General features: G+C 41.7%; 1 long non-coding RNA gene across 3 annotated transcripts; it reads left to right on the plus strand.

The window, feature by feature from the left end:
- The first annotated feature begins 1,670 nt into the window (after positions 1–1,670).
- LOC309660212 lies at positions 1,671–27,730 on the plus strand. Of its 3 annotated transcripts, XR_014263277.1 has the most exons (4): positions 1,671–11,134; positions 12,068–12,198; positions 19,999–22,699; positions 25,627–27,730. It is a non-coding gene; the product is annotated as an uncharacterized lncRNA (long non-coding RNA). The 3 variants fall into 3 exon arrangements; XR_014263275.1 differs by having other exon boundaries at positions 1,671–12,198; XR_014263276.1 differs by having other exon boundaries at positions 1,671–12,198; positions 22,501–22,699.
- The last annotated feature ends 75 nt before the right edge of the window (positions 27,731–27,805 follow it).

Below are 27,805 nucleotides of genomic sequence, written 5' to 3' on the forward strand. Positions count from 1 at the left end.
GTGGCTCACGGGCCTAGTTGCTTCGCAGCATGTGGAGTCTTCCCAGGCCAGGGCTCGAACCCATGTCCCCTGCATTGGCAGGCGGATTCTTAACCACTGCACCACCAGGGAAGTCCAGGAAGACCAAATCTTCTCTTAAAGAACAAAGATTTGCCCTTGTTAAGGGTGTTCCAAAAATATATCACAGATTTCTCAGGTAAGTCCAAAAGAGGAGTTCCGAATAGGCTTAGGAAAACATATACAGTCTTCCAAATGTATTCCTCTAAAGGAGAGGACACTTTTCGGAAGGGTAAGTTTTGCTGTGTTTGTTAAGCCATCAAAGACAGTTTAACCCAGTAATCAAATACATTAGCTTTGGCCTGGTTCAATGCCCAGTTCTACCACTTTCCAGCTGTTTGACTTTGGGCAAATATATCAGCGCTTAGCATAGTGCCTGGCATCTAGTGAGAGCTATAAAAATAAAAGTAACTACTATTTATTAAGCATCACTTTATGTTAGGTACTGCATGAAGTGCTTAACATGCTGTCTCATTTTTTTCCAAACAATTCTGTGTTGAGGACACTTTTGTTATCCCCAAATCACAAGTGAGAAAAATTGAAACAGAAAGATTACACAATTTGCTTAATTTAAAAATGGAAGAAAGGATATACACCAAGTCTCTCTGACTCCAGACCAGGATCTCAAACACAATTTTATCCTGCCAGTCCCTGAATATAGATAAAATGTTCACTAGGTCTTATAACTTTAGGAGTATGAGTAGGAAGGATACTGACCACCAACCAGTCAGGGAGCTTCCAGGGACCCCAAAAGGTCCTCCACAGCATAGTTTTACTTTGATGACTCACCAGGGTGCAGTTCCGGTCCTCAGTCCTATAGGCTTAGAAATTCAATCAGTTAAAACATAGATTGTGGATTCATCTCCCAGAGCAGACTCAAGCTTCCAGAAACTGGTATTCAAAATCAGAGCACCAGTTTATTCATAATGAAAATTATGAATAGAAATAGAAATATAATAGCCAAGGGCTAAAACATTCATGTCCTGTAACCAGCACCTGAGAATCAGATTGTAAGAGTAGGCTGCTTGCAGAGCATGGAATCAGAAACAAGGGTGTCTGTTTTATGTATGAATGTTTGATAGAACCAAACTCATCCAACTCCAAAGCAGCAATTTACTTGCCTGTAGAATTGAACAGATAACCCAAACACCTAGGATGTACCTGCACAGAGTAGGTGTTTAATAAGTATGTGCCAAATAAATGAATGAATGAAGTATTAGCTATATGTTGGGAAGCACTCCAATCACTTTTTTTTTTTAAAGAGTTATATATTTTTTTGTTTTTTAATTTACTTATTTATTTATTTATTTTTGGCTGTGTTGGGTCTTCGTTTCTGTGCAAGGGCTTTCTCTAGTTGTGGCAAGCGGGGGCCACTCTTCATCGCGGTGCGCGGGCCTCTCACTATCGCGGCCTCTCTTGTTGCGGAGCACAGGCTCCAGACGCTCAGGCTCAGTAGTTGTGGCTCACGGGCCTAGTTGCTCCGCGGCATGTGGGATCTTCCCAGACCAGGGCTCGAACCCGTGTCCCCTGCATTGGCAGGCAGATTCTCAACCACTGCGCCACCAGGGAAGCCCTAATGACACTTTTATATACAGCATTTCACTTAATTCTCACCCCTGATCTTTGAGCTAATTCCTCTTATTACTTTCTTTTAAAAATGAAGAAATTGGGCACAGAGAGGTTAAGTAATATACCCTTCATCACATAGCAAATGAACTAGGATTTGAGTCCAGGTGGTGTCATTCCAAAGCCAACAATTACTACTATATACATAAATACTATATATAAAACAGGCAAACAATAAGTACCTGCTGTATAGCACCGGGAACTATACTCAATATCTTGTAATAACATATAATGGAAGACTCTGAAAAGGATATATATTATATATATACATATATATTATATATGTATAACTGAATCACTTTGCTGTACACTTGAAACTAACACACTATAAATTAACTATACCTCAATAAAAAAAGAAATGATAAAAAATTAAAAAAAAAAAAGAAAAAAAAAAGGAATTGAACAGGCCAGTGTAACCTCTCACCTAAAAACACTTGGATAAACACCACCAGCATTTGCTTCCTTTTTTTTGTTTTTTAATTTTATTTATTTATTTTTGGCTGCATTGTGTCCTTGCTGCGCGTGGCCTTTCTCCAGTTGCAGCGAGGGGGGCTACTCTTCATTGTGGTGCACGGGCTTCTCATTGCGGTGGCCTCTCCTTCCTGCAGAGCACGGGCTCCAGGCACACAGGCTTCAGTAGTTGTGGCACGGGGGCTCAGCAGTTGTGGCGCATGGGCTTGGTTGCTCCGTGGCATGTGGGATCTTCCTGGACCAGGGCTCGAACCCGTGTCCCTTGCATTGGCAGGCAGATTCTTAACAACTGTGCCACCAGGGAAGCCCCAGCATTTGCTTCTTAGACCCTCTTTTCTTCCTGTTTTTAGGGATGACCAATTCTTTCCTGAATTTAGGTTAATTTTTTTTTCAGGTTACAGCATAATTCTTCTTTTACTAAGATTTTGATTGATTGATTGGATTGATTGATTGCCGCGCAGCTCCCTGACCAGGGATTGAAGCTGAGCCCTTGGCGGCGAAAGCGCCGGAGTCCTAACCACTGGGCCACCAGGGAATCCCCAGATTTTGAACAACTATACTTTGATCCATTATGCATTGATTTGAAGGTTTAAATCTAAAAGGGCAAATTTAGTTCCTGGTTCTTAGGGGAAAGTCCTCTCACTGAGGCCCAAAAGTACTGACAGCGACAATAAGAGACAAGACCCCTCTGGCGGAAGCTGCCTTCTCCTTCCTGAAGGTTTTGTTGGTTGGCTCTCTAGCTTCAGAAACAGAGACTGTTGCTATCCATTTTCGCCCATCTACTGAAAACTAAAATGTAACAAAAACACTGTTCTGCAGCTACTGTAGAGATAGACTGCTTGGAGGAAGATTTACGTGGCTCTGCAGACTCCTTCGGCTGTGCCAGCTCTGGGGGAGTCGGGTGCACACGGTGTTAAGTGACTTTTTTCCTTGGCTCTTTGCTGTAGGTCCAGGCAGCTACAGCAGCAGCAGCCATTCCTACTCTCATGTAGAGCTTCCAGAATGCCTGGGAGTCTCCTGCTGATAACAACATGGAATTTGTGAATTCCTTGCAACTAGTGAAGAGAAGGCTGGAAGCCCTACTGGCTAGGGCAGTCAAGACTTAAAGGAGGGAGCGACTTCCCTGGCGGTCCAGTGGTTAAGACTTTGCCTTCCAATGCAGGGGGTGTGGGTTCAATCCCTGGTCGGGGAGCTAAGATCCCACATGCCTCCTGGCCAAAAAAGCAAAACATAAAACAGAAGCAATATTGTAACAAATTCAATAAAGACTTTAAAAATGGTCCACATCAAAAAAAACCACAAAATCTTTAAAAAAAACAAAAGAAAGACTTAAAGGAGGGAAGCTGCTCCCAGAACCTTTGGGCCCAGGGTAATTGCAGAGTTTAAAGTCAAGTAATGGGTGCCTCACTGCCTACATGTGCTATGCAGCAGCTCTGAACAGCAGGTGATGACAGGGAAAGAATGGTGTGGACAAACTCCTCTCTCTTCTCCTTCTGCAGGTGAGGGTTTTACACATCTTCAGGGTACAAGGAAAAGGAAGAGGGTCCTGCCAAAGCAATATTTTACCAGCACTACTGGGCTGCCACATTGGAAAGGTCAAGAACTGAAGCCCTTTCGAGGCCTACCGTTCCCAGCTCCGTTCTGCCGGATGGAAAGAATTTCAGGTAGACCCAGAGCTCCTGGTGCATAAACACAGGACACTGGCTAGACTCGATAATAGCCACAGCCTCTCCCTGGAGAGATCTCTAGATGGTGCTGGGAGAGGGGTAGGGTGAATCAGGGAAGTCAAGCCACTGGTACTGATTCTCTTCACTGAAGGCCAACCAGGGGACCAGACTGTCAGGTCCACCCCCTCGAAGTATCATGATTTACCATATCCCACCTTTCCCCAACAATCATACATTAAAATGACGCTCCCAACAGTGACTGGGGGTTAACTGAGTAGAAGACTTGGCCCCTTTATGACTCCAGATTCTTGCATGGAGTTTGTTTTCTGAACATTCCTCTCTGAACGCTCCCCTCCCTACCCACTGAGGTATATTCCCAATCTTTCTCCTGTATATTTGGCTTGGCTCAAGCCTCTGATCCCTCCACTGTGGAGACTAAAAGCAGGGAGATGGCCAAAATAGGCAGTCAGGGAAGAGCACAGGCATTCCTATTGCATCTGCTCAGTCTCTCAGCAATCCTCGTGTCAGGGAACCGCTCAAGTTTCCAGGCTGGGGACAGAGAGAGAGGCTCCCCTTCTTCACTCCCGGTGTGAGACATGGAGCAAGGTCTCTCAGGGGCTGTCTCCTGAGTGCGGAAAGTCATAGATACTGGTGTTGAATGTGGGTGTTCTCCGGCGGCTGCCTTCTGGATGTAATTCCTCAAAGCTGTTCCCTGGGTCTGTTTGAGGCAGGGTCGAATGACTGTGCTTCCAACATGACTCCTTGCCCTTTCTCTCATTGTCATTGGCTCTCATGGGAGTTGTTGCTCATGGTTGCACAGGTAACACCTATTATTGTTGTTGTTATTTTTAACACTCAAAAGAACCAACACGCAGGGCTGAAAGATTTCCACAAAGCCAGGCAGTAACGACAGGCGACCACTTTGGCAAGGCTTGCTTGACTGATTGATTTATCCAAAATATTTGTTGAGTATTGGCATGTGCAATGTGGATGTGCAACTTGATGATGTGGAGGGAAACAAAGATGGGTGAGAAAACAAGATTCTCTTCTCCAGGAGGTTGCATTATAATGGAGGCTTAGCTGCACATATAAATCACTGAAATATAAGGTGAGGACAGAAAGGCAGGTCACAGTTACCCTCTCCACACCTGGAAAAGTTGAAGGAGAGCATTTTCAACTGTCAGGCCACCAGGCAGATGCCTGTTCATCTCCTGGGGTAGTCTGATTCTGTTTTTGCCTAAGAAGCCAACACTAAGGTTAATAAAGTCAATTGTAACATGTTAAGCACCATAAAGTAAATACTTCGTAATGCCCTATGTGCATATAACAGGAGCTCAGTGTGTTATCACTTTCTTTTAAATGGATCTCTTTTAAATTAATGAAATAGGTTGACCGCCATTCACTTCCTTTTTATGAAAGGGAAAGAGAACTAGAAAAATAGAAGTGAGAAGTAGAAGCTGCACTTCCCTTCCCTGTTCCTCAGGGCAACTAATAAGAGAACAAAAAGGGTTCAGTACCAGGAATAACGTTGACTCATACTCTTAGGCTTTCTCTCCTTTTAGAACACATTGATTGAAAACTTGGAATGGGATAACATTCATTCTCATAGGGAAACAGATGAAGTCGCCAGGGAAGAGAGGGTAAGGAGGGAACAGGGAAAATGAGGTGAAGGAACAGGAGGCAGCGGCTGCTGCACCGCTTTTGACAGTCTCTTCATCTCAGAAGAAAAGGCTGCCCCCGGGAAAATTATATTCCAGGCAGAGTGATGAGGATGAGTAGAAATCATATATATTCTGGCCCAACATCCTAGGGGAAGAAAGTAAGTCTTGGGACAACATGAATAAATACATCTTTGTGGCCTGGTACCAGCCCAAGGTCCACAGGTCTAGAAAACTGAAAAACAAAATCAACAAGAGTATAGGCCCTAACATACAGAACTAGTAGTAAAGAGAGGAGGTGGACATCTCCCAAGGCAGGAATCACAGTGAGTGCCATTGAGTAACCTTAGGTCAAGAGATGAGAACCAAACATCCAGGAGATGGCCCAAGGTACATGGAAGACTAATATAGGACAAGGACATCATACCTCTTCCACAAGTGCACCTCAAAATAGTAACATGAAGGAAAACAGGGCATGGGGAACGCTGACACTGGGATCTGGCTTTCTAGATAAAGGGGTAAAAATGATGTCTTATCCTCCAGTAAATTCATTTTTTCTGTAACATCTGTCAGTTGTCTTTACACTATTTAAATATTGATGTTTATTTTTATATAAACAATAAACTAGTTGAGGGCAGTGATCATATATTTGTACCTTTGATGGTAACTAGCTCAGTGCCTGTTCTTATTAGGTCACTAAGAAACGTGGTTTGATTTAATGTTATAGGAGAATTGGACTTCAAGGGTCAACAGCTGCAAGGGCCAACAATCCATAGGTCTGGCCAAGAAGTTCCATGAGGCAAAAGGCAGCGTTTGGCAATTACAAGGGCATTCCAGCGAGGTGAAGAGGAGTGCCAGATTTTGCAATAGTTCTGCAAATAAGATAGATTTTCTGGAGTGGCTGGTTTCTCGGAAAATTATGTGCTGAATGGCAAAAAGTAATCTAGGTTCTCATCTTCAGAGAGATCATATATAATCTGCACCAGATTCAAATAGGAAAGGGTGACATTAATAAGTTTTCTTAGATCTATATAGCATTATGCTAGGTACTGCACATGAAGAATTTTATTTTATTTTATTTATTTATTTTTGGCTGCGCTGGGTCTTTGTTGCTGCTCACGGGCTTTTCACTAGTTGCGGCGAACGAGGGCTACTCTTCGTTGCGGTGCTCAGGCTTCTCGTTGCGGTGGCTTTTCTTGTTGTGGAGCACGGGCTCTAGGTGCACGGGCTTCGGTAGTTGTGGCTCGCAGGCTCTAGAGCGCAGGCTCAGTAGTTGTGGCGCATGGGCTTAACTGCTCCGCGGCATGTGGGATCTTCCCGGACCAGGGCTCAAACCCGTGTCCCCTGCATTGGCAGGCGGATTCTCAACCACTGTGCCACCAGGGAAGCCCTGTAGAACATTTTAAAAAGTAAGATGCTATTACTACCCTCAAGCTTAAAACCTTAATGTAGAGTCAATGTAAATATAAACTAATCAGAGAACAATATGAGCGTTACACTGAGTTATAAATTAAACGTTACAGCACTGCTGTTGGAGGTGTCCTAAGATGGTGGCCTTGATATGGGTCTTCAAGACCCCCCAGTTTTTGTGGATCTTTGCCCCTTTGAGGCTTTAAAAGTTATCCTGTGGACATTTGAAATATAATAAAGTTTATTGCTTTAGACCCCACCCCACTCCACCTGACTTCCGCCTATTTGTATTTCAAGATAGCATTTCATGTACCTGGTGTAACAATGTGCTTAGCTCTTAACTTTGTAATGCTCTAGGCTTTGAGCTTGAATCTCTAACCCTAACTTGTAGTTTCAGCTTCACTCAATTCAAGGACTCAAATTCTTCCTGCTAGAAGAACATGAGGAGACTAGGTCACTAGTTCAATGATTCAGTCTCAAAGGTAATCGAGCTTTCAGGGGATTCCGGTCTTATACTTCTATTCCCCAGAACTAGATTTCTTGCTGGTAATTTCTCCTCCCATGAATAGAGTTACAGCCCCCAAAACTATATTCTTGTCACTGGGGGCTCTGTTTTCTATGGTTTTTTGGATGCCAACTTTATGCACATCTGAATCGGTTCACATTGTCTAATGCTCGCTTAGATTAACACCCTGAATCTTGGATCCATTTTGGACTTTTACCATAAGTAAAAACTTTCTGCATGGTCCTCGGGGGCTAGTTTTGGCCCCAGAGTCACAGAGAAGGCAGTACACTGGTAGCCCAAGGGTCTTTTATTTCAAGTGTTTCTGGCTACAAGGCAAGAAGAGCAAGTAAGAGGCTGCAGTTCTGTGACAGGCTCACAGTCATCAACTTGTTTGTGATCCAAACAGTAGCACAGATGATTTCTGTTTTAAGGCATGAGACAAGGAAAAGAGGTATTTTAGGAAAAAAACTTAATACAGCATTAAGTGGATTAGATAGCAAGATGATCAAGATACTACATGCCTCAGCATTTACATCAGATCAAATGAGATAATGCAAGCAAAGTACCCAGCACAGTTCCTGGCCCTCAACAAACATTAGTTCTTTGTCCTCTGCATATAAATTTTACAGTTAAAGTTCTTTTGCATACGTTAAATCCCCTCCTAAAACCTTCGGAATTAGGTATTTCCCCAAAGAATAGTGACTTGACCCCTGGAGCAGCTCACCTGAAAAACCACAGGGCTGAGAGTCAGACTCAGGTCTTCAGACAGTAAAGCCAGTTCTCTTTCCTCTTAACCCCAGACCCTTCTTAATGCATTGCCCTAGATTTAAGATTGTGAAGGCTTGGACTGGAGTGCTAACAATGGGATGGAGATCAGAGAATGATGTGAGCTCCTGGGTAGCTGAGCTTTTTGGGGACTTATTATTATATATCCTTATTTGTAAAAAAGACAATACCTTATCTCTTCCAAGATACATCTATTTTCACATTTTAACATCTCTGAAATTGAGACAATTGGTCTTTTTCAGTTGTTTTCACTGCTCAGCAGTTTCAGTGTAGTTGCTATTGTCTGCTCATCCACAAACTTGGTCGTTATTCCTGATGGTGTGACTGGAAAACTGAAACCCATGGCCGTTTTAATCAAAAAACTATTTAAGCACCATTAACACAAGAAATACAAATCTTAGTTGTTGCCTGAAAACCTTCCCTTGACACCTTCCAGTAAGATCAAGAAAGCACCAGCATCAGAACATGTAGAATGGATGTCAGAAGCTTGGAACAAAGTCTCAGAAGAAAAATGGTGGAGCCCTGCTTAAGGAATGCTGCATCGCCAGTGCTCTTGATGGCACAGAGGGTGATACTGTATTGAAAATACAGACATCAGTGGCTCAGAGTTGAAAAGTGATTCAGAAGAGAGACTCTGGGGCTCCCCTGGTGGCGCAGTGGTTAAGAATCTGCCTGCCAACGCAGGGGACACGGGTTCGAGCCCTGGTCCGGGAAGGTCCCACATGCCGTGGAGCAACTAAGCCCATGTGCCACAACTGCTGAGCCCGTTCTCTAGAGCCCATGAGCCACAACTACTGAGCCCACGTGCTGCAACTACTGAAGCCCGCGTGCCTGGAGCCCGTGCTCTGCAACAAGAGAAGCCACCACAATGAGAAACCCACGCACCACAACAAAGAGTAGCCCCTGCTCGCCACAACACCTAGAGTCAACGAGAAGGTATTTGGGTAAGAATGTATTTGAAGTTGGCAAACTCTTTCTCAAAGTAATTAGATCACATGAAATCTTTTCTATGGGAGCTTAATGATTCTTTAAATTTACGAAAATATTAGGAAACACAGTACTCAACTCTAAAGCCAGTTTGGAGTCTAAGTTTTACTTAAAAATGAACACAGACTGCAATCTTCCTAAAAATGATTGCTTAGGGAGTTGGAAATAATTTGCCATGATGATAAGAATTCAGATTGTGATATGAAAAGGCAAACCATAGTCAGGTATGGGGAATTGAGCAATAAGTAGCAGTTCTTTTGGCTCTAATTCAACACCTGTTCTTGATATCACCTGCATGATCAGGAAGGCACAGGGAGTTCAACACCGATTTTCACAAAGGAATCTCAAAGTAATTATAAGATGTAATTCATCATTCATTCAACAAATGTTTATTAAAGCACCAAATATGTGCAAAGCACAATGCTTCGTGGAGAGTCAGGTGCAGAAGACAGATATGATTCCTACCCTAATGGAACTTAAAATCTAATAGGGAAGATAGACACTGAACAACTATTATCATAAGCATGACACAGGTTGCAAAAAGGGAAGTACCAGATGCTATGGAGTGATGAACTGGGGGACTTCTTGGTTTTGAGAAGTAAGAAAGTAGGATTAGGAAAACTCTCCTCAAGAAATTGAGGTTTCAACTTAAACCCAAAGGGTAAAGAGGATTTGGCATTGGACAAGTGAGGGAAGGAGAATTCCAGATGGAGGGAATACCCTGTCTACACAACCCCACTATGAAGTCACTCAGGATTACATGCTTTATCGTATAGCTGGAGAAGTGGTAGAAGAACAAAGTGATTTAAACAATGTTCAGAGAACATTGTTTAACAAACAACTTGATTAGGACCATAGACCATATTCCTTACCTTTCAGGGCAGAGCACACAATTGTCTCTTTCCTGACTCAAAACAGTAGCTGAGCCAGTCACCCTTTGTTTTTGTTTTTTTTTAATTAATTAATTAATTAATTATTTTTTTGGCTGCATTGGGTCTTTGTTGCTGCACACGGGCTTTTCTCTAGTTGCGGCAAGTGGGGGCTACTCTTTGTTGCAGTGAGTGGGGGCTACTCTTCGTTGCAGTGTGCGGGCTTCTCATTGTGGTGGCTTCTCTTGTTGCGGAGCATGGGCTCTAGGCGCACGGGCTTCAGTAGTTGTGGCACATGGGCTCAGTAGTTGTGGCTTGCAGGCTCTAGTTGTGGCGCACGGGCTTAGTTGCTCCGTGGCATGTGGGATCTTCCCGGACCAGGGCTCGAACCCGTGTGCCCTGCATTGGCAGGCGGATTCTTAACCACTGCGCCACCAGGGAAGCCGAAGCCAGTCACTCTTATAACCCACCAGGCACATCAACCAGCCATGAACTAGACTGATTTAATAGATATAAATTTATAGCCTGTGTCACAGTGTGCAGGATGAGAACTAAAGAGCCGTAAATGGCTTTCATGCAGGAAGAGGGTAGAGTGTAGTGGCCGAGAGGGAAGCTTCATTGGTGAGAGCCAAGTGCTAAAAGCAGCTGCTTGTGACATTTCCATCAGCAGTCCTCCCTTCTTCATTGTGTATGAGATACACATCAGATGTTTTGGTTTATGATTTCAGCTTCAGAGGACATACCCTTTGAGATCTAAGCTCATGTATCTCTCCCTGGCATGGTTCCTATTCATTAACTGAATACTAAGCCCATCTGAGACTGATAACTAAATGCTGAGAATACTGGAACCCCTTTCTCCTACCTTCAAGGAGGTCTGGGATCTTGTGGAGTGGTTAAGTCTTTGGCCCAGGTACCTAGTTGCTGTACTTGCTAGAAAGTGACAAAGCACAGGCTACCAAAAAGATTCTGTCCAGATGCCAGAACCATGTCAGACACAAGGTCACATACAGCTGCTGTCTTCTGTTTATATCAGCCAGAGGACAGTGTATTTTGTTTCCTTTGGAAGACACAGTAGAGACTGACTCATGGAGGTCCCAGGTAAGCCCCACTTTATCTGTTAGGTAGACCAGACCTATGGAGGGCAAGTCTGTGCCTTTTCATATTGTGTACACCTCTCCAGGTAAATAAAGTAGAAAAAAATCTATTATTTACAGGGGAGATAACAGAGGAAAGCCCTTACAGGCTTTTGCATCTTTGATTTAAGAGCACAGATGCTGATTTAACTGAGATGTCAGCAAATGAAATGATAAGTTTGCATACCACCTAAGAATCTCCAAAAATTTAAAAGTTCCTGATATTCTGATCATTTAAAAATATATTACTTTAGAGATTTCCATTAAGTATTGGTGTTGAAAACTGTTACTTGCTTCCAAAAACACTGGGTCAGATAATCGCTCGGATTACTTCCCCAAATTATCTCATGCGACTATGAAAACCATTGTAAAGTAAATGCCAAAGGGTTTTCTTTATAAAGAACAAAAATTACATAATGTTGACAATAATCTGTTCTGATCTAAATGACAGCAGTCTCTGAGCACCAAGGCTGCTTGCTTTATCGTTAGGAAGCCACATTTAAATGAGTTTTGTGTCAGAAATCTTTTCATAACCAGATATTAGACCCAATTTGAGGTGACTTGAATGATGGATTTGCTTTGAAAGGAGGGTGTTAAAGTGAGTAGTGAGGTGATATCAGGGCTTCTCAGTCCATGTTATTACCTCTTATAATCAGTCTGTGGCCTTGAGGAAGGTAGCTGGGTAAAAAGGGAGGATGTGAGAGATATTTAAATCAGCATCATGAAGTTGTATTTATAGGTGTTGTTTCAAATGGGCTACTCTGAAGATAACTACAGGGTATGGGTATTTTTTTGGGTGGGGGAGGCAAGTGCCAATTCAGAAACAGGAAGAAAAGCTACGTTACTATGTTATTTAAGATATAGTAAAATCCTAAAATTTTTCCATCTCTTTTCTCAGACTTAAAAGAACACAGTTGCCGACTATTACATTATACAATAAGTAGAAAAGAAGAAAGATGAGATAAAGATTCTAGGAATTAGAAAATCCAATTATTGTTTGGATTCTAAACACTATCTCTGTGCCCTTGGGTAAGTTTAGACTGTATTTTTTCATCTATAAAATAAAGGGAGTTGGATTAATTATTTCTAACTCATCCCCCAGTTTGAATAGTCTATGGTTTCACCTGACAGGCAAACTCTCCCCCTTTGTCATCCTTGTTGTGGTATATGGAATGCTCAGTCTTTTCCAGTTTAAAAAAAAAAAAAAAAATCACTTACCACAGGTGCTTAAAACAAAATAGCGCTCTTATATAAAGTGTATTCCTTTTTTTTTTCAGGTAGTCATGGCACAACTTAAAAATTATAAAAAATATCCAAATAAAGATACAAAGAAAATAAATACCACCCAATAATCCCACCACTGAGTAACATTCTTAATATTTTGAGTTATAATCTTCTAATGTTACTTTTGTGCTCATACTTTACTTAAAAAATAGAATCATGATGGATTTGTACTTAAGTGTTTTGCAAACTTCATTCTTTAATAATACATCATAAATATTCCCTATATTTTTCTAAAGCATGATTGTTTTTCACGGCTACATTTGTAATCCAACATTTAGAAAAACCAGTTTTTTAGAAAAATATTTATTTATTTATTTTGGCTGTACCAGGTCTTAGTTGTGGCACGCGGGCTCCTAGTTGTGGCTTGCGAGATCTAGTTCCTTGATGAGGCATCGAACCCAGGGCTCCTGCATTGGGAGCATGGAGTCTTAACCACTGGACCACCAGGGAAGTCCCGAGAAAAACCACAATTTAACTCACCTATTATCGTTAAACATCTAGGTTATGTATAGTCTTTATTATAAATAACTCTGCACTGAAAAAACTTGTACAAGAATATATGATTATTTCCTAAGGATAAATTCTCATAACTAGAATTACTCCTACTAGCAATGTATGGGAGTGCTGGTTTCCAGATACCCTTGAGAGTTATAAAACTGGTTTTATAATTTAAATACATCTTTGCCAATATGTCTTGTGAAAAACTCTTACATAATTTATTTCTTTTTTAATACAGCAGGTTTTTATTAGTTATCTGTTTTATACATATTAGTGTATATGTGTCAATCCCAATCTCCCAGTTCATCCTCCCCCACCCCCGCTTTCCCCCCTTGGTCTGGACTTCGTAATTCAGAGAAATCCCTGTCGATATCCATATCTGATTATTATTGAATACTTTTCTGTATTTTGCTTTGGTCATTTGCATTTCTTTCTTTGGTTAAATGTCTATTCCCATTCTTTTGCCCATTTTCCCACTTGCTCACCACTTTTCTTTTTGAGATATCCTCAAATGCCTCATTATTTTTGATGGGGTAGAGTTTAGAAGGTGCCCTGCAGATTCAGGGAGATTCAGGTTTTTAAATTTTATGCATTTTTTTATTAAAGTATAGTTGATTTACAATGTTGTGTTAGTTTCAGGTGTACAGCAAAGTGATTCCCAACTAACACAATCGGCTATGTAGTACTGTACTGCAATAGGTTTATATTACTTTTAGCACAAATAATACATAAAAAACAAACACAAAAAATAAAGAAAACGTTTTCAATCTTACAGTACAGTATCTTGAAAAGTACAGTAGTACCATCTACATCACTGCTGCTTTTAAGCTTGCTTCCAAACATCCTGGGCTTGAAATAAAGATACTGTACTCCTGTATTCTATATGGTACTATAAAGTACACAAAAGCACAACTACTTGTAGAGGGTGAACATGTGACAATGTACGCCAGACACCTGAACCAACTTATGTGATTGGACATGGGAACGTATGTTCCCATCTTTGAAAGTTCACAACTTGAAGGTTCGTACGTATGGGACTTACTGTATGTACACTTTTTCGGATTCTTTTCCATTATAGGTTATTACAAGATACTGAATATAGTTTCCTAAGCTATACAGCATCTTTCATTGCGGTGCACAGGCTCTTCGTTGCGGTGCGCAAGCTTCTCTCTAGCTGTGGTGCACAGGCTTTGCCCTGTGGCATGTGGGATCTTAGTTCTCCGACCAGGGATTGAATCCATGTCCCCTGCATTAGAAGGCGGATTCTTAACTACTGGACCACAAGGGAAGTCCCAATAATGAAATATTTTAAATTTTATTTATTTTTTTGTTTTTGGCTGTGTTGGGTCTTCGTTGCTGCTCATGGGCTTTCTCTAGTTATGGCGAGCGCGGGCTACTCTTTGTTGTGGTGCGCGGGCTTCTCCTTGCGGTGGCTTCTCTTGTTGTGGAGCATGGGCTCTGAGCGTGCGGGCTTCAGTAGCTGTGGCTCGCAGGCTCAGTAGTTGTGGCGCATGGGCTTAGTGGCTCCACGGCATGTGGGATATTCCTGGACCGGGGATCGAACCTGTGTCCCCTGCATTGGCAGGCAGATTCTTATCCACTGCACCACCAGGGAAGTCCCTGAAATACTTTTAGTAAGATATTAAGACTTCATTAATTTTTTGCATTGAACATTAATAAATCTTAAACATCAGTAAGCCAATACTGGATAAACTGGAGGAACACACATTGCAGGTATTCAATTTTTAAATGTACAACTTCCTAGACTGTATCAAAATTATGATGGCAGAAAAATTTACATTCAGATATTTGACAATTTGACTCATCAGATTATGTGGGTGGACTGGCTAGGTAAATAAAAAGGCAAAAACCTTGGAAGTCGCTACCTTCGTTAGAAGTTTCTAAAAAACAAAACAAAATAAAAAGCTTTCAGTGATCCTGACAAATGCAGTGCTCTTTAGACCCCTTAGAAAAAACACTAAGCTAGAAACAATGGAAACCCACAGAACCTCCTTGCTGGACTCTGACTTACTGGCTGAGCAGGTTATTGTTGATAGCTGATCATTCAGAAGAACAACCTGTAACATGTACAGAATCACAAAGCACATCTTCACATAGCTTATTGCCCCTTTACCTTTTTCTGAGCCTATACAGATTCTTTTCTGAGCATGTATTTATTATTATTCTCTTTCCTCTTTTTTTATTTTTGTTTTTTGTTTTCTTGTTTTTTGGTTGTTTCACATGTATAACTATATTTACAATTTATTTTTTAGAAAAGGTAGAAATTTGTGATAACTTTTTGATTCTGTAACAAACACTGTCCTATTGACTTAAGGAAATCATTTCATGGTCTTTTCTGGAGCATCTTTTTACTAAAACTTTAATATTGAAATGTGCTCATCATGATATTGAAATTAATCTAATGTACCCAAAGAGCAAAAATCTTATCCATTAGAAACTGTTAAGTGAAAAAAGGAGAGGAACAGAATAGTATATACAGTATGCTACCATTATATATATATATAAAAATCTATGTATATACTTATATATACATAGAATATCTCTAGAAGCATATAAAAGTAACATATTAATAAAAATGCTACTGGTAATATTAGTTGACTGTGGGGAGGTGAGGTGAATGGCTGAGGAACTGGGATGTAAGATTTCTTTTTTGCTGTATATTCCTTTGTATTATTAAAATTTTGTCCCATGTACAGGAATTAACAAATTTTTACAAATAATTTAATTATAAAAATCTTATTACACATAGTAGGTATTCAATAAACATGGAATGAATGAATAAATGGATGAATTAAGTACAATGAATGAATGTCTTAAACATGCACTTGGATTACTAAAGCCTTGTGGAATCCATAAGTATAGCAGTGGTATTGCTAAAATGGATGTGCCAAAACGGTAGCAAACTTTCTGTAAACACCTTCAGAAATGGCCGAAGTGTGATGCAGCTAGGAAAAGTGCTTTGGTTAATAGAACAACATTTTTATAATTGGTTCTAGGCTAGTGCTTTAAAAATTCCTAAGTTGGGACTTCCCTGGTGGTGCAGTGGTTAAGAATCCGCCTTCCAATGCAAGGGACACGGGTTCGAGCCCTGGTCCAGGAAGATCCCACAAGCCAAGGAGCAACTAAGCCCGTGCACCACAACTACTGAGCCTGCACTCTAGGGCCCACGAGCCACAACTGGTGAGCCCACGTGCCACAACTACTGAAGTCAGCACGTGCTAGAGCCCGTGCTCCGCAACAAGAGAAGGCACTGAAATGAGAAGCCCGCGCACCACAACGAAGAGTAGCCCCCACTCACCACAGCTAGTGAAAGCCGTGAGCAGCAACAAAGACCCAACACAGCCAAAAATAAATAAATAAATAAATAAATAAATAAATAATTCCTAAGTAAACAAAACCAGATTATCTTCCATCCCCTAAATCTACGGAAGAATTACTAATTGGCAAAGACACCTCTTGTTTTTGTCAGGTGTCAGGTCCCGGGACTTCCCTGGTGGTCCAATGGGTAAGACTCAGCACTCCCAATGCAAGGGGCCTGGTTTCAATCCCTGGTCAGGGAACTAGATCCTGCATGCATGCCACAACTAAGAGTTCACATGCTGCAACTAAAGATCCCGCATGCTGCAACAAAGATCCCACGTGCCACAACTAAGACCTGGCACAGCCAAAATAAATAAATACTGTTTTAAAAAAAAAGGTCCAAGCTTGTCTAATGGCAGTTTTATCAAACTTCTTCTCACTGCTAAACAGTGAAATTTCATAATTGCATGAAACTAAATGTCTTAAGAAGAGAAATAACGTCTGAATTGGAAGAAAAAACTAGTCATTTTGTTAGATACTAAATTGAACCAATCCATTACTCTTTATTACATCACAAGGGATAAGGAACTTTCACATATATATATATATATATATGGCATATATTTGCTGACCTGGCCAATATTTTTCCGAATAATTATGAAAGGTGGAGCAAGCAAACTTCAAATCAACATTTTTACTGCATCTTTTACTTCAGTGAAGCTAATCAAGGATTTATACCAAGAGCAAAGTTACTTGAGGCTTTGTTTGCTGCTTTCTATACTAAGATAAGCAAACCAACTACCAGCTGTGTCCTCAGGTCAAGTCTTGAGGGCAAGCATGGATCTAAAAAGTGATAGTTTATTGGAGTCAAAATAATAAAGAGATGACACTGGAATTCTAGTTATTCTTGTTGGGGAGGTGAAGGCTGAATTGTGGAATTTACTGCAGCACAGATTTTTAAAGCGTTTTGCCAGAAAAGTAAAGACAATCAGATAAAAGTGGCTTTACATTAAGCAACTCCTCACAAAATGCTTACAACAGTGCCTGACACAGAGGCTGTACTATATAAATGTTAGTTGTTATTTACCATCATTATTATGCTGACACCACTTTGAAATAATCAACCAAGTTGTATTAGCATATACGTAGGTTTATATAAAGCAAACTGTATGATACCAGGAGAAGAAACAGTCCTTGTTTGTAAGAAGTTTAGAGCGATACATTGGGAAGGAGAAAAGATAGAAAGTTAAATTGTTAAAGAAAAAAATATTTAAGTTTCTTTGAGGTAATGTCCTTTGCTAGTTCAGCTGGAGTCCTGCATCAAAGGCTGAGAGAAGTTCATAGCCTATTCTTTTTTTTTTTTTTAACGTTTTTTTCGGGGTATAATTGCTTTACAATGGTGTGTTAGTTTCTGCTTTATAACAAAGTGAATCAGTTATACATATACATATATCCCCATATCTCTTCCCTCTTGCGTCTCCCTCCCACCCTCCCTATCCCACCCTTCTAGCTGGTCACAAAGCACCGAGCTGATCTCCCTGTGCTACGCAACTGCTTCTCACTAGCTATCTATTTTACATTTGGTAGTGTTTATATGTCCATATATACACTACCACTCTCTCACTTTGTCCCAGCTTACCCTTCCCCCTCCCCGTGTCCTCAAGTCCATTCTCTACGAGGTCTGCGTCTTTATTCCCATCTTGCCCCTAGGTTCTTCAGAATCATTATTTTCTTTTTTTAGATTCCATATATATGTGTTAGCATACGGTATTTGTTTTTCTCTTTCTTACTTCACTCTGTATGACAAACTCTAGGTCCATCCACCTCACTACAAATAACTCAATTTCGTTTCTTTTTTTTTTTTTTTTTAATAAATTTATTTATTTATTTATTTTTGGCTGTGTTGGGTCTCGTTTCTGTGCAAGGGCTTTCTCTAGTTGTGGCAAGCGGGGGCCACTCTTCATCGCGGTGTGCGGGCCTCTCACTGTCGTGGCCTCTCTTGTTGCGGAGCACAGGCTCCAGACGCGCAGGCTCGGTAGTTGTGGCACACGGGCCTAGTTGCTCCGCGGCATGTGGGATCTTCCCAGACCAGGGCTCGAACCCGTGTCCCCTGCACCGGCAGGCAGATTCTCAACCACTGCGCCACCAGGGAAGCCCCCGTTTCTTTTTATGGCTGAGTAATATTCCATTGTATATATGTGCCACATCTTCTTTATCCATTCATCTGTCTATGGGAACTTAGGTTGCTTCCATGTCCTGCATAGCCTATTCTTTCTCAAACGAGTTTAAAACAGAGATCACTGATATTTAAAATAAACAGAAAATACACAGTAATAATTTATTGCTTTTCAACAATTTTCATGTCATAAAACTTTTTTTTTAACTAGCATCTATCTAGTCTTTTTTTTTAATATAAATTTATTTATTTATTAATTTTTAAACTTTTGGCTGCATTGGGTCTTCGTTGCTACGCACGGGCTTTCTCTAGTTGCGGCGAGTGGGGGCTACTCTTGGTTGTGATGTGCGGGCTTCTCATTGTGGTGGCTTCTCTTGTTCTGGAGCATGGGCTCTAGGCGCACGGGCTTCAGTAGTTGTGGCGTGCGGGCTCAGTAGTTGTGGCTTGTGGGCTCTAGAGCACAGGCTCAGTAGTTGTGGCACACGGGCTTAGTTGCTCCGCAGCATGTGGGATCTTCCTGGGCCAGGGCTCGAACCCATGTCCCCTGCATTGGCAGGCAGATTCTTAACCACTGTGCCACCAGGGAAGTCCCCACGTCATAAAACTTAACTGAATGAAACTCCATATGTATTTTGAATATAGGAATAAAAATTCCCAGGGAGGGGCTTCCCTGGTGGCGCAGTGGTTGAGAATCCGCCTGCCAATGCAGGGGACACGGGTTCGAGCCCTGGTCCCGGAAGATCCCACATGCCGCAGAGCGGCTGGGCCCGTGAGCCACAATTATACTGAGCCTGTGCGTCTGGAGCCTGTGCTCCGCAACAAGAGAGGCCGCGATAGTGAGAGGCCCGCGCACCGTGATGAAGAGTGGCCCCCGCTTGCCACAACTAGAGAAAGCCCTCACATAGAAACAAAGACCCAACACAGCCATAAATAAAAAATAATAAATAAAATTTAAAAGAGATAAGCAAAACATTCTCTCTATAAATTTGATCTTTAAAAAAAAAAAAAAATCTAATTTGTTTAAAAAAAAAAAAAATTCCCAGGGAAGTCAGGTCCTTGAGTGGGGGTCTACAGAGAAATTTTTTTTTTTTTCCTGATAAGGACAGAATGCCAAGAGGAAGAGGCCAGGAGGAAGGCTGCTAGAGACCTGGATACGTGGGAATGTCTTTAGGCTTCATCTATGTTTGCCTCCATTTCTGAACACCTTTTACCTTTTGATACCTTCCAGTCTAAAAGACAAAGGGAGGAGGGATAAAAGGAACTGTACTATAGCTGTATTGGATAATCAAGAGGTGGAAAATGTGCTTCAGTGAGTTAAAATTATCTTGCAATCTCTTTGAAAAGAAGCAAGCAAAAATCTTTTTGAAGAGGAAGTCCCAATTTCTAGTACAGACTGTCCTAGAAAGGTTAACTTTCCAAGTTGACAGAAAGTCATACCAAATGCTAAAAAAGAATTTAAATGTCCCTCCAATACATAGATAGAAAATTCTTGGGGCATTAGGCCTTTTTAATCTACCTTAAAAACATAACCTTTCCTTCTCTCTCCCCAGCTTTCTCCCCTCATGTGAAAATAAAGGAGAAACTTAATTTGCTTTGCTGACCTGAGGAAAAGCTTTCTATATGAAAAGTGTATAAATTAGATCATAAAATGTTTATATGGCTATCTAATACTCTTAAGATATTTTCTGAATTCTATGACTTTTGCATTCTTGTTAGCTGACAACACATTAGAAGTTTGGAATGCCTGAATTTTAAAGTACTAAGACTGCAGCCATTTTTGCTTGAAGTCCTTAAAACTTCGGGAGATCCACTAACAGCCTAGCAGAGCCCTTCCCTTGGATTGGCAAGGCTTATGAATATGTAATGTTTTAGAGAGAGCGAGATATGGAATTTAATTATCAAGCCAAAGCTTTTTCCAAAATAATCATGTGCCCACCGGCAGGAAATAGGAAATGAAACACATTACATTTAATTTGGATTTGGAGGTGGCCTTCCTAAGCAATGTATTAAAGTGTAAACAGTAATTATGTAGAAAGAACCTGGTGAGTAAATATGATAATTATGAAACTTATTAATTCACATTAATTAGTGGGGCAGCTAAACTGGATTACAAAGAGGTTTGAATTATATAATAGAATTACTAAAACTACTCCCTAGTTAGTCTGTCTGCTTCTCTTTCATCTCCGTGTTATTCTGAATACAGCTCACCTGGTACACGGAGGAAGTGCTTTCTCTGAAGAAACAGCATGTACAAAGGCTAAGGCTCAGGGTTGGGACTATAAAACAGCCATCTATTTCCTGCCTCTTATCCTCCTCATCCCCATCCCTCCCTGTGACCTCAGAGTTTTAGATAAATGAAAATCGTCCAGCATTTAGGAGCACAAGCTATGAGACCTAGGTTTAAATCTCAGCCTTTTAGTAATTATAAGCTAAAAAATACCCACTTTATGACTAAGCCTAAGAATAGCTTAATAACATACCTATAAGTTTGGGGGAATGGGATGAGATTTTCCTAGATTCTTGGTGGAAGGTCTTTGTTAAGAAGCATGGTTGCAGCAACAAGGAACTCCTCCGGTAAGTCCTGGTGTCCATACCTCACTCATCCCATTGGATTCTGTAAGTGGGCTTGGTAATCAACATAGCCTGCATTATATATTCCCGTTATGGTTGAAGCATATTTGGGCTGTGTTTCATGCATGATGTGGTCTCACCTGGGTTGGTAAATGAAATGACTAGCAAACCAGAGGGGATACATATGAAGTTGGAAGGCTCCAAGATTAATTTATCTTTTCATTGGAAACAGGAGCAAAAAACCCATTATTTCATTATTATTGTTTTGGCTTGATGCAACATGAAAGGTATACTTAATCTTCTACATGGATGGTTGCCCTGATGTTTGTTGCCTGTTTGCAGTTGATGTCTTTGTGCCTCCTGTTGTTGTTGGCATGTAACTTCTCCAGATTCTGGTTCCTGGTGATGTGGCTATGGCAAGCATACATGAGACAAATCAATGAGGGAGTGGTGAAAAAAAAAAAAACACCACAGCTGCAGTAGAATGGTATATTCTGAGTTTGGTAAGAGTTACTATGCTTCTGGTTTTGGGGCACTGAATAGACCAGGTATCCCGGAGGTAGGTATCATAGAATAAAGGATATCCTGCTACAAGATATTCCAGTTTCTTTTTTGCTACTAGATTAGAAATGATAAACAGTAAGAGGCATTATGTAGACCTAGAAGACTTAAAGAGGGCTCTCCCAAAGCAGGATAAAATTAAAGCCCTCAGTCTGAGACCATGAGTTTGAGACACTAGGGAGAAAATAACTTGTCTTTAGGCAGTTGGTCTGGAGTCTGGGGCTGGAGGCTGTCCATTGCAAATGATGAAGCAGGCCATTTCAGTTACTGTGGCCATGGTGACCAAAATGGAACCATGGGCCTGGAATGGGAGAAAACTGTGGGTGAAAATGTAAGGCAACCCACAGGGTCTCAAACTTGAATCCTGATCTGCCAAAGGTCGTAATGGAAGGAGAATCTCCTCATAGGGAGGGAACTGCCAAATCTTGTTACTAAGACCTCTGTTCTGAGACTAAGCTTTTCCTTGAAGATCTTTCATAAATCACCACTGACACCATGGGGGGGCCAGGAAGGAGCACTCCCCTTTTAGCCTGCTTCTTAAATCCTTCAGCAGAGACCAATCTGGAAGAGACTAGCCTGCTGCAATATGTTTGCCCTCCTCCCCATCTGCCTACCCGTTCCTCACTTTCTAACCCCCACACAATTTCCTGTCGTTGTTTTCCCCTTTATATTGATTAAATATAAAGTGTTAGTAATTTAAAGAATTCTATTTTCTTCTGAATTATCGAATAACGTATTATGCAGAAATGTCGAGCAAACTTGTACTGTTAGTGCTATACTGGAAAGTGCTTCATTTGAAACACGTGAACTTGGATGCCTAGATGGATAGATATAAACTTAAGTTCAAGGATAAGTAGAGTGATGCATCAATAAGCAGACTAACAAAACATGAATATTTACCTTCATTTTTGGGTCTCCAGGAAAACCTCTTTGCCTGGTTCCTACTAGACAGCTCTGTGGCAGAGGCCATTTCCCCAGAATCAGTGAGGAGGGCCCTCAACATTTCTTACCTCCTGTAAGTCCAGACCCTAAGAAAGTAAATCCAGAAGTGCCATCTTGCCTCTTCCATGCTGCAAGTTTTCCTGTGTGAGAATTCTCTTCTTCTTTGAATGATCGATGGTGAGAACATTTACCTTATTTAGGGAAATCTTTACACCCTACCCAGAGGGGTATGGCCTTATTCTATGACCACAAAAAATAAGGCTGTCAGGGTAAAATACAATAGGCATGACATCTGAACCCATGATTTGTGCAAAAGGAAAGCGGGTGGAGAGAGGCTTCACTTTATTAGTACACAGCTCAGAAGTGAGGTTGACAGCCCTGGACCTCACCTGGGCACAGGTGTCACAGGTGCTGTATGGTGCAGGGCACTGTGGCAGATTCAGCGTTCTCAGAGGTCACCACAGATTGATTTCTGTGCTTTATCCAAGCCTCATCTTGTACACCAGTGCAGCAGTATCAAGGTCCAGTTAGAACACCCAGACCTGACTCCCCAAGCAAGTGGATACATAGTTAGTCATTATGAGCTAAAAGGCTTCCTTCGCTGCATACAGCCCTCTTCTGAGTCACACCAGGTACAGCTGTTCAAGGAGTTCCAACTGCCTGCTGCTGCTGTTGGGTGAGGGCCATAAGGTCCAAGTTCTCACGCTGAAAGATCTCACAGTGTGGAATGTGGGTGCCAGGACACCCAGAACTTCCTGGAATATAGGTGATCTTAAAATTTAGCTGTTGAAAAAGATATCCCAACATCTCCACCCCAACTTAGCTGCCCAGAGGTTCACAACTACCCTGATTCAGATAAGCAGGGGGTAGTTCCTTTTGAACTCTCTAGTTTCAAAGGCAGCTTCCATGGCCAACAGTTTTTTTGTTTTTTGTTTTTTGGCTGCACTGGGTCTTCGTTGCTGCACGCAGGCTTTCTCTAGTTGCGGCGAGCGGGGGCTACTCTTTGTTGTGATGCGCGGTCTCATTGAGGTGACTTCTCTTGTTGTGGAGCATGGGCTCTAGGCACACGGACTTCAGTAGTTGTGGCACGTGGGCTCAGTAGTTGTGGCTTGCGGGCTCTAGAGCGCAGCTTCAGTAGTTGTGGCACACGGGCTTAGTTGCTGCGCGGCATGTGGGATCTTCCCGAACCAGGGCTCGAACCCGTGTCCCCTGCATTGGCAGGTGGATTCTTAACCACTGCACCACCAGGGAAGCCCTGGCCAACAGTTTTTGTAATGACTGTTTAGCTTCACCAGGGGTAGAAGCAACCTAGAACATGGTCTTCCTAGGATGGCCTTCAAAGTCTATTGATTAGTCTCCTATGGTATTATCAGTTACAAATGACAATTTCTACTCATATATTTATACTGAAAACTAAATAATGACTACTTCCTGTTAATTCCAGACAATGCTGATTATGTGACTTTGGGCCAGTTACTTAACCTCTCTGTTTGTTACCTCTGTAACTCTGTCTGTAAAATAGGGATTATACTAGTACCTAGTCCAGAGACTTCCCTGGTGGTCCAGTGGCTAAGATTCTGCACTCCCAATGCAGGCGGCCTGGGTTTGATCCCTGGTCAGGGAACTAGATCCCCCATGCCGCAACTAAGAGTTTGCATGCTGTAACTAAAGATCCCGCATGCCGCAACTAAAATATCCCACGTGCCACAACTAAGACCCGGCACAGCCAAATAAATATTTTAAAAAATAATTTTAAAAAATAGAACCTAGTCCATAGCATTTTTATGAGGAATCAATGAGTTAATATGTGTAAAATGCTTAGATCGGGGCTTCCCTGGTGGCGCAGTGGTTGAGAATCTGCCTGCCAGTGCAGGGGACACGGGTTCGAGCCCTGGTGTGGGAGGATCCCACATGCCGCGGAGCGGCTAAGCCCGTGAGCCACAATTACTGAGCCTGCGCGTCTGGAGCCTGTGCTCCGCAACAGGAGAGGTCGCGATAGTGAGAGGCCCGCGCATTGCGATGAAGAGTGGCCCCCACTTGCCGCAACTGGAGAAAGCCCTCGCACAGAAACGAAGACCCAACACAGCCAAAAATAAAAATAAATAAATAAATAAGCAAATATGGTTAAGAAAAATATATTAAAAAAACAAACAAAAAAATGCTTAGATCGGGGTTTCCCTGGTGGCGCAGTGGTTGGGAGTCTGCCTGCCAATGCAGGGGACACGGGTTCGAGCCCTGGTCTGGGAAGATCCCACATGCCGCGGAGCAACTGGGCCCGTGAGCCACAACTGCTGAGCCTGTGCGTCTGGAGCCTGTGCTCCGCAACAAGAGAGGCCGCGATAGTGAGGGGCCCGCGCACCGCGATGAAGAGTGGCCCCCGCTTGCCGCGACTGGAGAAAGCCCTCGCACAGAAACGGAGACCCAACACAGCCATAAATAAATAAATAAAAATAAATAATTAAAAAAAAAAATGCTTAGATCGATGCCTGGCATATACTAAGTATTCCCTAAATCTTAGCCATCATCAATTTATTGTTATTGTTATTCCCCCACCCTCAGCCCACCTGCCTAGAATACTAAAGACAGGAAGGGAGGGAGGAAGGGAGGGAAGAAGGAAGGAAGAAAGGAAGAGACAGGAGAGAGGAAAAAAAGAAGGAAGGGGCGAGCTCAGGGTTAGCCAGGGTCAAGGAAGTAGACAGGCTGGCAAATACGTAGGACCATGCCTAGAAGGAATGCTTGCTAGGAAAGGTCCTAAACAGTGATGTAGGTTACAAACAGCATAGGCCAAAACTAGCCTGTGCTGGCAGAGACAAGAAGCAGGAGACAAAAGCCATATCAAGACCACTAAATGGAATAAGGGTATGGGAACTGGACTGCCATAAAGAGAGCCTTATGCAGTTTGGCTGAAAACAAATTGAATTAGAGGATAAACAGGTCAAAAAGGAATATTCTTGTTACTTGTTCCCCATATGGAGTGTTCTGAAATTTTCATTTTCCACATTCCCAATTAAATTGCTATAAATGTTAAATGGGGGAATGTTCTTAATCTATTAAGTATTATTGTGTTTTAAAAGAATCCTTTCCTGCTATTTCCTACATCACAGAAATGATGGAATAACTGAGGGAATGTAAATGAAGTACGCAGTTGAATTCCAGAGAAAATACACGGTAATTTTATTATTCTCCTTTTCCAGATAAAGCAATTGAGTAACTTTCTCAACTTGAATAGTAACTAGTTGTTATGAACTTTCAAATTTTGTATTTGCGTGTCTCATCTCATTACTAATTTCTGAAGTTATAACTCTTACCTTGAAATCTTCAGAAGTTCTGCTCACTTACTAACAAGCTTGCAAACAGTCTATCAACCTTTAAAATAGAAAAGTGTACCTAGAAAATTTTGTGATGAAGCCAAAAGCCACTAGAGAGCACCATACCTTCTCTGATTTTGAAAGACCCCATGATGAAATGCTTTTATCTTAAAGATTGCTTGGAACCGTAAGAACCTGGAGCCTAGAGATCTGGTTCTTCTGATCATGCCATTTATTAGATGGGTGGCCTTAGAAAAGTCTTTTAGCTTCCCTAGGCCTTAATTTCGCTTTCTGTAAAATGTAGGGGGTTATGCTAGATGGTTATGCTTCAACCTCCCCTCAGCTCTAAATTTCTGATCTTATGCTTACTAGTTTACCTCTTCAGTGCCTCATGGATTAATCAGGAAGAAAACCTGGCAGAAAAGCAAAAATTTTACCTGTGTCATTTCATTATTTTTGCCAGCTCACCCATGCCGTTTCTACTTTTTCAGCTAAGAACCCTGGAGTTGCTTTTTTTTTATCTTTTACTTTGTTTCCTTTATTTATTTTTTGGCAGCGCAGCATGTGGGACCTTCGCTTCCCAACCAGGGATCAAACCTGCGTCCCCTGCATTGCAAGTGCAGAGTCTTAACCACTCCAGGGACAGCCAGGGAAGTCCCACCTTGGGGATGCTTCTGATCTTTGCTTCTTATACACTTTATGGACAAATTATACCAATATTAATTCATAAACATTTGTAGAGCACTTTCCAAGTTTCACTGCTTTTGCGAATACTATCTTATTTGACTCACAACAGCTCAGGCTGGTAGATATTACCTTCAACTTATCTGCTAAGAAAACTGAGGCCAGAATAGGTCAGTGAATTAACTGCCTAAAGTAACAGGGATAATAAGTTATGGGAACAAGTCTGATCCCAAAGCCTATGTTCTTTTCACAACACTACAGATCCTACTAGGAGCAGATCCAAATTTTATGGGGCTTGAGGTATATATAATTTTGGTGGACAGTTTCAAGAAAAGGAATACGAAAGTACAATACAACACTAAGTATGATCCTGTGATTACACTGTTAGGACCAAGTGAGGGACCTTTAGAGTTAATCTTTAGGATTCAATTTCATGGTTTTCCATGGTTATACATTTATTTAGTGCTTACTATATGCCAGACACTAAAGTAAATACTGACTTTATTATAACAACTCTATGAGGAAGGTACTGTCCTTGTTTTACAGAGCAGAGAATGAGGGAGGCTCAGAGAGGTAAAATGATTTGCTTAGGGACAAAGAGCTAGTTAAGTGCCAAGTATCAAAGTTGGAATTCAGATCTGATCCTGGGTCCATATCGTGAATCTACCACACTATGCTCCTCTATAAGCCTTCTTTTGAGGTTTCCTGGGAATCATCTTATTCTACTACTTCCCACTACATTCCATTGTTCAGGTCCTGATAGTTCACCTCTGAACTAGTCCTAGTTTGTCTCCCTAATTCAACTCTCCTACCATCTACCCTGAATGCTGCTACTATCCTAACAGTCCTGAAGCACTGCTGTTCTAAATCCTGACCACCCGAAACACCTGAAGAGCCTTCCCTCTCTGCATTTATCAAAGGTAAAAACCGATTACTGCTTATAAGCAGTACTTGGCTATAGATTCCATACTGTCTTCTAATGTGCTGAACTGTTACTGAAAGCTTTTTGTTGTGTGAAACAGAGGCAGAGTGGGACAGAGGAAGAAAGCACACGGAAGCGTTCAGAATTTTATCCTTCAATCCCCACTCCATCACGATCTAGGTTCCTCACTTGCAAAACAAAAAGGTGAAGGCCAACCTCACAGGGTTGTAGAGGGAATTAAGTAAGGAGAGGGGGAGGGGAGGAGAGGAGGGCAGGGTTAGGGCAGGCTCCAAGTACTTGGCAATGTTGGTGGATTTCTACCTGACTCACCCTCCCCCCAAATTTGTAAGGCAGGGGCCTTGATTCGTA

The sequence above is a fragment of the Balaenoptera physalus genome, assembly GCF_965194825.1.
Source record: "Balaenoptera physalus genome assembly, chromosome: 1".
NCBI classification, from domain to species: Eukaryota; Metazoa; Chordata; class Mammalia; order Artiodactyla; family Balaenopteridae; genus Balaenoptera; species Balaenoptera physalus.